The 13,701-nt window shown below is 51.5% G+C and overlaps 1 pseudogene; it reads right to left on the reverse strand.

The window, feature by feature from the left end:
* Window positions 1-2,633: 2,633 nt before the first annotated feature.
* LOC143394486 (mitochondrial import inner membrane translocase subunit TIM16 pseudogene) lies at window positions 2,634-3,002 on the reverse strand (annotated as a pseudogene).
* Window positions 3,003-13,701: the final 10,699 nt, after the last annotated feature.

The following is a 13,701-nucleotide window of genomic DNA, read 5'->3' on the forward strand; positions in this document are numbered from 1 at the left end:
GCCCAGCCAGACTGCGGCAGACCTGGTTCAATCCCCAGCACAGCAAAAAAATAAAATAGGTATCATTGCTAGCCCATGTGTACCTCCTTCCTCTCCCTGCCCTAGGCCCCATCCAGAGCTCCAGCTCCATCTGGGGTGAAGTAGGTAGCTCCCCGGCAGCAGCTACCAACGACTGCAACTGCGCAGGCAGCATCCAGCCTGGTGCTAACTTCCCCCAGGGTTACCCTTGATGTGCACCAGACCAGACCAGACCCGATTCACACCCCCATTTGACAGATGTGATAATTGAGGCATAAAGAATCCCCTAAGGGTCTAGGCTGTGGGACACTTAAGTTCCGATGGCTCCCCAGGTGAGCTGTTGCGCATATGGATTCGGGGCTGAGAATAACAATAGACAACATCAACCCAACAAAGGGCTGAAATACAGATTGTGCCCCAGAAAGGGCCCTGCCCCTTTCCTGCTGGGCAGCAGCCCTTTGACCCTCTTTGGTGTTCTCCCTAAACTCTAGAAGGGCAGTTCTCCAAGGGCGGCTCCCTCTGGCAGGTGCAATCTGCATAGCCAGGGAGGACATTAGAAATGCAAATTTTCAGGTTCCACCCAGAACTCCTGAATCAGGAACTGGTAATGGGGCCCTGACCGTGCCATCAGCCCGGAGATGGTCGCTGTTGGAGCTCACGTGCATCAGACTCAAGCTGTGCGGTTCTCTTCCTCACCCGGCTCCTAGCACACGTCTCCTGACTGCTTATTAAAGTGTCCTGTGAGACGAGCCAGCAGTGAAGTGCTCCATGTAACTCCTTAAACATACCCCTGCTAAAAGCCACTGTGCAGTGGTGTCTGGGGTCTCCTGCACACGGGAGGTGGTCTCTGGAATGGGACCTATAAGCCAGGCAACACTGAGGGCGGGCTTCCTAGCTCAGCACATCAAGGGCTGGAGTCAGAAGTGGCTGTGGGGACGCGGGCTGGAGCCGTCTGCCTGTCAGCGCTGCAGCGCTGCCCGTGCTAATGCACTTGGATGACATACAAGGAAATAATTTTTTTAATTATAAAAAAGAGACATGCATGGCCTGTAAAACCAATGAGAATAGGGCAGAAAAATTGACTTCTTCCCTCCTCCTGATTTTTACGTATTTTAAAAAATGTTTTTCGAAGTGTCTTCCCCACCCCTCGGCCCAGTACCCCTCCCACCTCTCTTCCCTATTTAGTGGTAGTCTTCTTCTCGTGCTCTTCCTCCCTATCCCATTTTGCGCCAGAAGGCTCCTGCACCAAGGTATCCAGGAGTGTCCTCAGCCTGCCAGGCTTCAGGAGTGACTTAAGGTCAGGAAAGTTCAAATATGCTTCCAGGCTTCCAATAAGGATGAGCCCCAGGGCTTGGTTCAAGTCCAAACAAACCCAAGACCAGGGCCCTAACCCTGCCCAAGACCTTCCCTGGCATCCTTGGGCCCTGCCCACTCACCCCCAGGAGCGCGCAGTCTGCCATTGCGGATCCCTCCCGCTAGGGCACCACCTTCTACCCCATCCTGCAGTGGTTCCTGTCACTTCTCTGTCCCTTTCCGTGCACACCTAGCTCCTCTGCATCCTCAGCCTTTCAGAACCTGCGATGCAACCGATGCAGCGACCGCAAGGAAGACCGCGTCCTGGTCAGGTGGGTGGACTCAGGAGGCCTTTGGTGAACAGGAAGCATTCAAACCGCCATCCTGTTCCTTTCACAACAGTGAGGGGAGGACCTGGGCAGGGGGGGGGGGGGCTTCTGTGAATTCCACAGACACTTATTAGGCAACTGTTGCATGCCAGGAACTCTTGTTGTAAGAATCTGGGGTGAGAGGGACAATACCTCTCAAACATGGGTCTTCTTGACTGCCCTTTCTAGAAGGGCCTCCCTGCAGCACGGTCATTAACAGGTCATCATCTTGTTGATCTGTTTGTGCCCATTTACTCTCCCAATCATGATTTCCATTTCCTCTCATTCTCACTAATTTGTTCAAATCTCACTAATGACGACTGTCATCTGATTGCTTTAGCTGACCTTTCCCCTGACCACTAGTTGACCGAACCTCCATAAGTTTACAAGTCACTTGGGTTTTCTTTGCTGTGAATTGCTCACTTTGGTCCATTTTTTTCTTTTATTAACCATACGATTTATTTATTTATTTATTTAGTCATACATGTATGACAGCCGAATGCATTTTGACATATAATTCACACATGGAATGTACATGCATCAATCATATTGTCTGTTCTATTCTGCTGCCCTTCCTATTCCCCCTACGCCTCCCTTCCTCTCCCCTCCTTTCTCTCTATCCAACCTAATGTGACACACTTTTTTTTCTTTTTCTCGTCACAACATCTTATATGTCTTCTGCATAACAATGAGGGTCTCCTTCCATCTTCCATGAATCCCCCTTCTCCCTCTTTTCCCCTCCCACCTCTCTTCCCTATTTAGTGGTAGTCTTCTTCTCGTGCTCTTCCTCCCCATCAGAGAAGACATTCGGCATTTGTTTTTTAGGGATTGGCTAACTTCAGTGTGGTTTTTATTTATTTTTTGTTGTTGTTTTTGTTTTGTTTTGTTTAATGCGGAAAAGCTTTTTTACCAAGCCCTAAGTTAAGAGGTGGCAGGGAGACGGGAGCTGCAGGGTCACGTTCTGGACGACTGCCCTTCCTCTCTCTCCTGGGCCTGGATCCCCAGTTCCTCATCCAGGCGCTCCTTTGACCGACAACCTTGGACTGTAGGTAGAAGGAGCCGCCCACGGGTTTATCATTCACCTTAAAAAGATGTTCCTAGTTCTTCTGGACCTCCTGGGGACTCAGTTTGGAGACGCTGAGAATCTGCTAGGCTTCCTGAAGGCCGAGTCCAGCGGGGTTGGATGCAGCTGCAGACAGGTGCCCAGCTCGTCCCCGGGTATCAGCTGTGGCCCGCTGGCTGCAAACTCCTGCCACAGGGAGCAAAGGCTCTGCCTCCCACCTGCACGCGCATCGCAGTGATCTGTGCCCGGGTCCTGGCCATTGCAGCGGCTCTGCCTCGGGGTCGCAGACTTCAGTTTCCTGGCCCTGCAGGCAGCCGGTCGGGGTGTGTGTATGTGTGTGTGTGTATGCGTGTGTGTGCGTGTGTGTGTGTGTGTGTGTGTGTTTCCTGCTCTCTATTATTCTACAGCTTGGGCAGAATAGCATCTCTTTCTATTTTCCGCTTTCTTAAAATGGGTCCTCACTTTGTTGCCCAGGTTTGAACTGGATGCTTACGTGGAATGTTCATCAAATGCCTTTTTAAAAAATCAAATGTCCTCAGGGCAAAGGCCACCTCTGATCTGCATCTCCAGTGCCTGGTGGGTTCCAGAACTGGTGGTTGAGAAATCCCCAAGTCGCCAGCCACTGTCCCCCAGGTACACACACTTGCTGCACATGCTGATCCTCCAGCGGGCTCCGAGGAGGCCCAGGAAGCTCTCAGCGGCGCAGCGACTGGGCCGGGGTTGCCAGGTAAGGTGCAGGTGTCCAGTTAAATTTGGATTTCAGGTAAACAGCACAGGCTTTTTTTTTTTTTTTTTTTTTGTACAAGTAGGTTTGTGACTTTCATGGGGTGCACTTAAACTGAGAAACAAAATCCATTTGTTATCAGAAAATCAAATTTACGACATCCGTCAATCTCGTCTGCTGTAGATGAATGTTCACCATGAACTCATCAAGGCTTTCAACCCGACTTCCAGTTTACAGGAAACACAGGGAGCCGGCTAGAGGCATCATCAGGGAACCATGAGGTGAGCAGTCATGTGGCACATTCCAAAGATCTGCTGATGAGGTGGAGGAGGGGACAGTTCTGGACGGGAGACGGACAGGACATGACCAGCAGATGCAGTGTGCGAATTCTTGCTGGATGCTGGACACGGGGCGCGGCCAGCAGTAAAACCTTTCTTCAGAACTCTCCAGAGCGTCCGTGGGACCCCAACCGGCCTGGGGATGAGGGGCGCTGTAGGAAGTTCCCTTTGGACGCTCACTGCTGATGAATACTAGCAACTTTACAAAACCCTCAGAAATCACCTCAGGAAGTGAATGATACCTGGGGGCAGAGACACGGTTTTCTTTTTTTTTTTTTTTTCTTTTTGACTTTTGATCTTTTTGTGCTATTGCAGGTTGCTTGATTTGCATCGTGAACATATCTTATTTTTCTAATTAAAACCCAACTATTTCATTAAAAATAAGACCCAGGCACTCAGCACCTTCCTGAGGGGCTCCCTTGGTCCCTTCCTCTTTGATTTCCCAGTAACTCTGGAGTCCACGAATATGGAGGCCCTTCTCCTCCTTATTTCAGGAAGCCCCACCGCAGGCCTGACCGTGGGCTGAGAGGGAACTAGCCTGCCCACTTCTTTATATGTATATATGAGTTGTGGATGGACACAGTACTTTTATTATTTTTATTTTTATGAGGTGCTGAGGATCGAACCCAGTGCCTCATGCGTGCTAGGCAAGCGCTCTGCCTCTGAGCCCCAGCCCCAGCCCTGAGCCTGTCCACTTCTAATGGGACACTTTAATTGGATAAACATCAGCACAGGAGTCCCAGTGCAGGGGACCAGGGCCTGACCCAGGAAGAGGGAGGAGGCTCTTTCCTGGGCCCTCTTTGCCCCTCTCAGCGCCACACACTCTTTTCCCAGTGGCCCATTTGGAGGTCTGGTCAAACTGGGGAGGAGATGGCGGCCAGCGACTGCTCTCCCCAAACCGCAGGATGATTACGAAAGAGGAGGAACCTCAACACAAGTTAGAGTCAAGTCCCTCCGCAGTGCCACTCTTAGGGGAAAGACGACTGGGTGAGGGGACACGGAAGCTGCTCTCGTGGACCTTCTCCAGGGTCTCACCTCAGCCTTGGGCACCCCACCTGTCAAATGGGGACTCCAAGGCACCCAGTGTCATGCGGTCGATGTGGCAGTAAGTGAAATGCCATGTGCAGGAGGGAAGCCAGGCCTGGGATCTGAGTGCACCATCGCTGTCAATGGCCCGTCTCTGTGGCCAAGCTGTGTGCCTCACAGGCCTGTCAGGGAAGGACACAGCTAAGAGAAAGCTGCCAAAGGATGCCTGGGCTCGACAGGATGGCTCTGACGAGAAGAGAAAAAGAGAAATGTGTCGATGAGGGTGTGCAGAAATTAGACTCCTGTTGGTTGCTGGCAGGAAGGTAACATGGTGCAGCTGCTGTGGAAACAGCTAGCCGTGGAGTCACCATGTCACCCAGCAATTCCACTCCAAGGTACAGAGCAAAAATGAATGCTCAAATAGAAACTTGAATGTGAATACTGGTAGCAGCACCATTCACAATAGCCAACAACCCAACCGCCATCCACATAAAAATATAGTACATGCCCACAGTGGAGTACTATGCAGCCATGAAAAGAGAAGCAGTGTGAGTACAAGGCTGTGGAAACCTGGGCTAAGCAGAAGAAGCAGCCGTAGAGCACCTGCTACACCATCTCATTCACATGAAATTTCCAGAATGGGCGATCCAAAGTGCTCTCAGTGGGGACCAGATTTCCTTTAGGGTGGTGAAAGTGCCTTGGAAGTAGATGCAGATGATGTTCCATCAGACGGTGAGGGCACTAAATGAGACTGAAATGTATTCTTTTAGTGGTTAAAATAGCACTTTTGTGATTGATATGTGAACCGTATTTCACAAAAGCCTCTATCCCAGTGTTGAAGTCCTCGGACGCATAGCCGCACTTCACAGGAAGCAAGGAGTAAAATCGCGAAGGGAAACTGCAGTTTCAGCTCAGCGTTTGTGCGGGAGGCCAGGTGGCATCCTGGTTGTGTGGGAACAGGGGTCCCCTCCTCCCTGGGTGACAGGGTGCTCAGTGAGTCCCAGTGCCAGCCCCACCCTTGCTTCGTGCTTGGAATATTCACCTTTGAGTGTCAGACTTCCTTCCAGGTCCCGTGTCCAAGTCCTGGTGGCCACTGCTCTCAACTTTCTGCTCTGGACTCACTGGGTACATTTTACGCTTTCATTTCTTTGCCACATTTGTCCTGTCTTTTCAATGTCCGGTTAATGTCATTTTTCCATTTACTTATCTATTGCAAGGCTGGGGATTGAACCCAAGGGTTGCCTGCCCCTGAGCGACAGCCGGCTCTAATGTCATCTTTTGAATCATCAGTTTCTCCATCCTGTGAGCGGATGCCTTTTGCCATCTAGGGTACCCCCCTGGAGGTGTCCGATTTTGCTTTCTCGGAGGCCCTTTTACTTGTTGATTCAACCTTGGAGAGCTCGGTGTCACCCTGAGAGGGGACATGTTTCTGATGAAGTGGGAGCACAGTGTCCTGCTCCCTGTGCCACCACACCCTAGGGGCAGAGTCTTGGTGGGGGTTCAGGCAGCCTAGGGAGCCCGTGGGAGCCCTCGGGTGGTCCTGCCAGCCCAGTGCCAGCCACATCCGGGAGCTTCTGGCTGTTCCTGTTCTCTCGCTGGAGGTGGGGACCTCCCAGAGTAGCCACCCCTCTTCCTTTCCCTCTCCCACCTGTGCACCCTGCAGCTCCACTGTGCAGGGCCAGCTGGGCCAGCGGAGCCTCTCTTCACGTGGGGAGTCTCTCAGGGGCCCCAGCCCTGGGACTCCGTGGCCTTCGTCCTGCACTAGTTACCTGGCCTCTGCCTGTTCCCACACATCAAAAATGGAAATGACACTGTCACTCAGCCTCTGGGGTTTGAGGAGGGGGAAGGGAGAAGCCAGGCCAAAGGGCCTGGGGCCTGGAGCTCAGCCAGGGCCTCCTTTGTGGTGTCCAGGGTCTGCATGTCCCGGTGGCATGGGCCTCGTGTGCTACCCCTCAGATGGCATGGCCTGCGAGCCAGTGCTGTTCAGGCAGAAGGGACCAACAGACAACCAAAAGGACAAAAGACCCCGCCCCCTCCAGCACCCGCCTCACTGGAAGCCCCCGATAAGTCAGTGAGCCAAATGTCCTGTGGCCAGGGTGCCGAGGCCAGTGGGCAGGGGAGGGCCTGGGTGCTGGAGCGGCATCTCCCCCAGGATCTTGAGTCTCCGCCACGGGCAGGGCTTCCTTGATTTGCGGACTGTCCCGTGGGCCTCTGTCAGCACCCCTGCTGCCCTCCGCCGCGGGGTCAGCGGGCAGGGACTTCTCCACAGGCCCACCGCCACCTCCGTCCCTGCACGTCACAGACCGCGGGGGAAACATCACCTGCCGCGGCACTGACACCCAGAACATGGGAGGGGCTGTGTCCCTGTCAGAGCGTCACTGGAGACCCCTGGGCGCTGCCCGTGTCTCCCGGCTCCCCGCTTCACTTCGCCCTTAAAGACACGTTGAAGGACACAAGTGGGTCGTGGGCGAAGAATGGGGGGCTCCTAGGCCTCAGGAAAGCACATCTATTGGAGGCCATAGCAAGTGCTGCTGTCCCTGGTTAATGTCCTCATCATCCAAGGGACCAGGGGCATTGTCCTGGGGGAAAGGGCCGAGTCAGCAGAGACTGAAAGATGTGATGTCCCCAGTTCCTGGTAGGGTGGCCAGGGGGATCCCCAGGAAGCCTCAGGCAGTGACACTGGTCTGCTGCTGTGGCAAAACAAGGTGGCCTGGCCCCAGCTTGGCCATTAGCACCGCATTTACTTACAGTGGAATTGAATGGGTCTCAGAACCCCCGCGGGAGCCTGCTGTGGTCTGTTTGTTTGAGTGCCCTGTGTGTGGTTTTCTTTTTTTAAAAAAATAAAATGGCCTGAATGACATGTAAATATCATCTTCTTTTTAAGATCAAAGAGGTGACAGAGTGAAGTCTCCGAGCAGCATTCCTAATGGCAACACAGTCTGGCTCTGTCCTGCCAGCCCCTGCCCAGCTCATCCTTGTCCCTTGTGTGAGATTGAACCCCCCTGCTCCTCCTCTGAGCACCCAGAGGCATCCCACTGTGTGGACCTCTTCCCCTCAGAGGACCCTGGGGTCGGTCCAGTTTTTTCTGCTCTTACACAGAGAGACAAGGGGAGCATCCTCTTGAGCATGCACACCTGTCCCTGTGCACACCTGTCCCTGTGCACACCTGTCCCTGAACATGTCTGTCCTCATAAGGATGAAGATCCAGGAACTGTCAACTCTGTAGTCATGGGTCTACACAGATTTCAAATCTCGGTTAAAAACTTGCAGGAAGGGGCTGGGGCTGTGCTCAGTGGCAGAGCGCTTGCCTAGCACATGAGGCTCTGGGTTCCATCCTCAGCACCACATAAAAATAAATAAATAAAATAAATGTTTAAAAAAGAATGCTTAAAAAAAAAAAAACACAGGAAGAGTTGAAGTCTTAATACCAGGACACATATAACCTGGCTCTCAGTGTGTGTGTGTGTGTGTGTGTGTGTGTGTGTGTGTGTGTGAGAGGCGGGGGGGGGGGAGGGGGGGGAGGAGATTTCCTCTTGGAAGTGGGAGACCTGAACAGAAGACAGGTCTAAGTGTTCCTGGAGAACTGCTGAGAAGAGGCAGCATCTAACCAGCCCAGAAAACCCTATCTGACTGGGTGGTAATGGGTGAGGGCCCAGCCCAAGTGGGGTAATTACAGGGGAAAAACCCTGGGGTCCCCAGCCCACGAACCGGACCTGAGAGAGCCCAGGGGAGCAGTCTCTCCATTTTCTGGCTCTCCAGGCTGCAAGCGGACAGGCTGTAGCTCAGGGACAGTGAGGCACTTTCCGTTCCTCCACTTCAAGTCTGCAAGGAGCCCAGGCTTTATAAGCAGGTGACAATGGCAGTGAAGACAATGGCCAAGGCATGCTGGGGCAGCTCCCCTCGGTTACAGAGTGAACTGCTGGCTGGAGGGTCAGGGCCTCGGCCTTTCCAGAGCATGTCCCAGGGTGAGCGGAGCCTGGCCATGTCAGGTGCACACAGACACAGAAATGTAGGGCCAGTTGTTGTCACCATAGTCACTGGAGTGCTACAGAACACCAGTAGCTACTGCACCCCTGTACCTGCTAACCGCCCTCTCTCCATTGACCCCAGCCTCTCACACCCACTAATCAGCTCTATTTTGATAAGATCAACTCCCCCGGACAGGGGGATTAAACAAGGGGTGCTCTACCACTGAGCTACATCACCAGCCCTTTTTATGTTTATTTTAAGGCAGGATCTCACTAAGTTGCCAAGGCTGGCCTCAACTTGGCAGTCCTCCCGCCTCAGCCTCCTGGTTCCCTGGGATCACAGGTGTGTGCTACTGCACTGGCTGTGACATTGACTTTTTAAACTTCCACATGTGAGGACATTTGTTTTTGTCCGTTCTTCTGTGCCTGACTTCTTCACTTAACATAATGTCCTTATTAGAGTTTGGGTGGGAGGTGTCCCCCAAAAGCTCAATGCAAGAAGGTTTAGAGGAGAAATGATTGGGTTATGAGAGCCTTAACACAATCAATGAATTAATCTCCAACATTAATTAATCAGTGAATTAATCCCCTGATGAGGATTAACTGAGCGGTTGCTGAAGGCGGGTAGAGTGTGGCTGGAGGAGGTGGGCATTGGGGGGTGTGGCTTTGGTATATATTTTATTTTAATTTTTATTTTTTGGTATATATTTTATATCTGGAGAGTGGCCTCTCTCTGCTGTCTGGTCATCATGTGAGCCACTTCCCTCTACCACACTCTTCCTCCATGATGTCCTGCCTCTCATCAAGCCCGGAAAAATGGAGCCAGCTGTCTCTGGACTGAGACTCTGAAACTGTGAACCCCAAATGAACTTTTCTTCCCCTAAAATGGTTCTTCTCAGGTCGTTTAGTCACAGCAGTAAAAAAGCTGTCTCATCCACTTTTTCTTTTTTTTGGTACCAGGGATTGAACCCAGGGCTACTGAACCACTGAGCCACATCCTCAGCCCTTTTTACTTTTTATTTTGAGACAGGGTCTTGCTAAATTGCTTAGGCCTCACTAAATTGCTGAGGCTGGCCTTGAACTTGAGATCCTCTGCCTCCGCCCCCCAAGACACTGGGATTACTGGTGTGTGCCACCACCATGCCAGGCTTCATCCACATCTTTGCAAATGGCAGGATTTCATTCTTTTTTTTTTTTTTTTTTGGTTGAATAATATTTTTGTGTGTGTGTACAAATGCCCAGTTTTCCTTATTCATGCCTCCACTGAGGGCTACCTCGGTGACTGACCCTCGGCTGTATAAGCAGAGCTGCAGGAACCAACACAGGCGCGGTGTCTCTTTCACACACCGCCCCTTTCCTTTGCATGTATAGCCAGTGCTAAGACTGCTGGGTCCCAGGGCAGCTCTACTCCTCCTTTTTTGAAGAACCTCTACTGCTTCCCATAATGGCTGGAAGAATTCTCACCCTCACCAATAGTGCATGAGCACTCCCCGTTCTCTGCTATGCAACTTCAACCTGGAGAATTCTGCCTGCTCAGCAGTGCAGCTTCTAGCAAGTCACCTATCTCTCTGATCTGCCCTCCTCACCCAGAATAAAAATAATAACCATATCTTCACTGTATTAGAATTGTGCATATTTATCACTTAAGGAGGACACTTTTGAAACTAACAGAAGCATACTATTCACAGCCATGCGTCTGGACCAGGTATGCCCAAGTACACTCAGGCAGACAGGAAACACAGTCCCTGCCCGTGTGTTCATGGTGTGCACTGGACATATGGAGGTCTCTTCTCCCTCAGAACAGCAGCACTTGATAGAAGAAGAGGTGGAGCCCCGCCCAGTGACCTCACCTGTCTGTGCTCACCTGGCACACAGGTGAAGGAACCAAATGTTTTATCCAGGAATTTTTGATTCCAAAACCCAAGAGTGGAATTATTATACTATACAGAGAATAGGTTGAAATATCTACCCTTCAGGGCTGCTGTAACTGCCAAAATATGTTGAAGTTGCCTTGCCTGCAGGGGGCGCTCCACGAACTGGGGATTATTATCCTTATTGTAATTTGTGAGAACTAAAGCCCACATAATTCCTGTGTTAAGCAACACTGGGATGAGGCAGAAGTCACTTGGCTGCTTGCTTCAAGCTATGTGCTCTGGAATATAAGATTATGTGTTAGCTCTCACTTCCAAGTCCCACCCCTGGGCCCACCTTACAGAGGTCAGAGGTCAGCTGAAACAGCCCAATCCCAACCCATTTCCCAGAGAGGCCCACACCCAAGCCACCCTGCCAGGGCCCTGCAGCCCTGTGGATGCCATTCCCTGGCTTCTCCAGCTGGAGTCTGGGTGACAAGGTGCTGTCTTTGCTGCAGGAGGGACAATAAGCCCAGTTTGGCCTGACTAACAGGTTTCCTGGTGGAATTAAGCCAATGGAAGTGAGGCCTATTCTCGAAGGCATTCAAAAATGCTTTTTGTTTTTATTCTGCAAAATGGAAAAAGCCAAATGTGGTGGGCCCCGTAACGTTCACCAAAAGACGTCTGCGTCGGATCTCTGCGATGTGTGGCTATATTAACCAGACATGACAATAGGGAATTTGCAGGTGCCATTGAGGAGCTGGAGATGGGAGATTCTTCTGGATTTTCCTGTACCCAGAGTCATCACAGGGGTCTGAAAGTACAGTTAGACCCCAGCCCCTGCAGCCAGGTGACCTGGTCCAGCACTAGTCCCTGGTGCCCCCTTACTCCCAAGCCAGGCCAGCAGGCCACATTCCTGATGTCACTCTCAGCTTTGGTCTTTCCTTTCATGAGGATGACACCACTCCCTGCCTGGTAGAGTTATCTTGGTCACACACGGGAAGGGACTCATACAGAGCTCAGAGCAGCTCAGTGAAGGCGGGGCTCACCCACCTCAGCACAGTCAGCAGTGCCCGGTCTGGGTGGTCCTCACCATGTGTCTTCTCAGAACCAAAGGATCAGTGTCAGTTACTGGGGTACAGTTGTACTCTTGCTCTATGTCAGGGGCACGTATCTAAAGTCTTTGTGTGTGTGTGTGTGTGTGTGGGGGTGTTACTGGGATCCAACCCAAGGCCTCTTACAGCCCCTGAGCTACACCCCCAGCCTAAGGTTTCACTTCTCGATGCACACAGCTGGTTGGATGTCCTGCAAAAATCACCCCATTGGACGCTCTGCATCCGTGTCTAGGTACCCTCTCCTGGAGGTCGGGAGGGCGTCTGGCAGGGGCACACAGAAAGGAGCAGAAGGCCACAGTCACAGGACTCCCCACCCCCACTTCCTCTTTGCTCCATGGATTGCACAAAACATTTTGGACATGGAGAAAGACAGGAGCAACAGGGTAGCTCACCGGGTGGTGAGAAAGGGGAGAGGAGAGGAGATTCAAGGAGTTTGAAAACAAAGTTCCAAAAACCTCCCAGAAGAGGAGACAATAAAGCAGGTCCTGGAGCAAGGTAGACTGCCCCACCCCCATGTGGAATCTGTTGTCTAGAGATTTCTGAACCTGGAACCTGGGAGTGGCTTCAGGACACTGGGAAAGCCTTGGAGCCTGGGCTTCTTTCTCAGGCCAGTCCAGTGGGCAGTCCTGGGCCTCTGACGGGGAGGTCCTGAGAAGGCTGAAGCCTGTGGGCCCCACCTTCCTCTCCCTGGCTCCGCGGTTCCTTTAAGGTTTGGGTGCTGATGCACCCTGGCATCCAGCTGCTTTCTAGAAAGGGAATCCTTAATTGCCCGGTGCCTGCTGCAGGGTGGATGCACATATCCACTTCAGCAACTACGACTGGTCACTCCATCCTACCAGTGACATGGTCAGGGTCACCAAGCTTGGGGGCGCACGCCCCAGGGCTGGCCCCCAGGCTGGGCATAGCTGCCTTTGAGTGCTGGCACCCCATTGGGCTCTCAGACCCTGATCATGGTCTCCATGACAGCTGGAACTGGTCATGGAGGGGGGGGTTACTGGGCCTTGTTTCAATACTGTCTATCATTTTTAGAAAAAGAAAAAAAGATACTTATTCTTAGCATTATTCTGAAAACAAGATCTCTCTGGAGCTGAGGAGGTGGTTCAGTGGTAAAAGAATGTTTGCCTAGCATGCACGAGGTCTTGGGTTCAATCCCTAGCACCATAAAACAACAACAAAAATATTTTTTTGAAGACAACTAAATAATACAGTCTTTGTTCAAAGATAACTGAAGACATTGAATAGACAAGGGAGTGAACACCCAAGTATTCATGCAGATTTGGTATATGGTATCAGTGAAAGAAGAAATGGTTATCAAATAAATCACATAAAGTTCCTTTTGGAAAAAATAAAGTCAAGATTTATTTGAAATATTTTTTTAGTTGTAGATGGACACACTCTCTTTATTTATTTATTTTTACGTAGTGATGAGGATCGAACCCAGTGCCTCAGTCATTTGAGGCAAACACTCTACCACTGAGCTACAACCCCATCCCATAAAGACAAGGCTTAAAACAGGAAAAAGAAAAAAAAATGGATTTTTGCCTTAAGCACACCCCAGTTCTCCAGGTGGGTGGCAACACCAACCCAGGGACAGCCCAAATTTTGCCAGAGCCTCAGAAAAAAAGCTCTTCCCTCTTCCCGCTGAGAATTAACCCATCTGCCCTAATTGGCTGCCTCCCAAAACTGAGGACGTCATTCTCAAGGTCGGTGTGGCAGAACTCCTGGGGAAGTTGCTAAACCCGGTGGCTGGGCTCCACCCCGGGGTTTCTGGTTCAGCCTTGGGTGGGGCCCAGGAATTTGATGACATTGATGCTGCAGGTGCAGGGACCACGTTTTGAGAACTACTTTTCCAGAATGTAGGATCTGCAGAGCCCAGCACGTGCCTGGTGTAGGCATGGTCACTGAAACACCCATGTGCATGTGACCCCTTCCACTATT

This window comes from Callospermophilus lateralis, chromosome 3 (genome assembly GCF_048772815.1).
Source record: "Callospermophilus lateralis isolate mCalLat2 chromosome 3, mCalLat2.hap1, whole genome shotgun sequence".
Classification (NCBI taxonomy): Eukaryota; Metazoa; Chordata; class Mammalia; order Rodentia; family Sciuridae; genus Callospermophilus; species Callospermophilus lateralis.